Source organism: Chrysochloris asiatica, unplaced genomic scaffold (genome assembly GCF_000296735.1).
Source record: "Chrysochloris asiatica unplaced genomic scaffold, ChrAsi1.0 scaffold00273, whole genome shotgun sequence".
Classification (NCBI taxonomy): domain Eukaryota; kingdom Metazoa; phylum Chordata; class Mammalia; order Afrosoricida; family Chrysochloridae; genus Chrysochloris; species Chrysochloris asiatica.
The window spans coordinates 1452482-1453762 of NW_006408791.1; positions in this window are offsets into that span (position 1 = coordinate 1452482).

Genomic DNA, 1281 nt, shown 5'->3' on the forward strand with positions numbered 1-1281 from the left:
CCAAGAAATTTGGAAGACAACTATCTGGCTGACTAATTGGAAGAAATCTGTATTTGTGCTCATTGAAAAGAGAGGTAAACCAACTGATTGATATCTCATGAGAGTAAGGTTTTACTAAAAGTACTACAGTAACAGCAGCAAGCATACATTGACAGAAAACTTCCAGAGGCTAAAGCGGGATTCAGAAGAGGCCATGGAATGAGGGATATCATTGCTGATATCCAATGGATCTTGGCTGAAAGCAGAAAATATCAGAAACATGTTAATCTGTGCTTTATTGACTACACAAAGTCTTTCAATTGTGGGGATCATGACAAGCTATGGACAACATTGGGAAGTATGAGTATTCTGGAACACTTAATTGTGCTCATGAGGAATCTGTACCGGGACCAAGGGATAGTTGTTCAAACAGAACATGAGGGCACTGAATGGGTTAAAATTACGAAAACTGTGCGACAAGGTTGTATTCTTTCACCATCCTTATTCAACCTGTATGCTGAGCAAATGATCCGAGAAGCTGGGTTATATAAAGAAAAATGTGGCATCAGGATGGGAGGAAGACTCATTAACAACCTGCGATATGCAGATGATACAACCTTGATTGCTGAAAGTGAGGATGACTTAAAACATTTACTTATGAAGATCAAAGAGCACTGCCTCTGCTATGGATTACATCTCAATGTCAAGAAAACAAAAATCCTCACCACTGGACCAATAAACAACATTTGTATCAATGGAGAAAAGATTGAAGTTGTCAAGGGCTTCATTCTTCTTGGATCAACTATCAACACTCACGGAAGCAGCAGTCAAAAATTAAACAACGTATCGCATTAGACAAATGTGCTGCACAAGACCAGCAAAGATGTCAACTTGAGGACTAAGGTGCACCTAACCCAAGCCATGGTGCTTTCAATATCCTCATATGCATGTGAAAGCTGGACAGTGAATAAGGAAGACCATAGAAGAATTGATGTTTTTGAGTTATGGTGTTGGAGGAGAATATTGAAAGTGCCATGGGCTGCCAAAAGAACCAATAGATCCGTTTTAGAAAAGTGCAGCCAGAGTGCTTCTGGGAGGCCAAGATGGCCAAACTTCGTCTCTCATACTTCGGCCATAGTCAGGAGGAACAAGTCACTGTAGAAGGCTATCATGTTTGGTAAGGTGGAGGGTCAGAGGTAAAAAAAAGAAGACCCCCCAACGAGATGGATTGGCCAAGTGGCAGCATCGATGGACTCAAGCATGGCAACAGTAGTGAGGTTGGCCCAGGATTGGGCAGTGTTT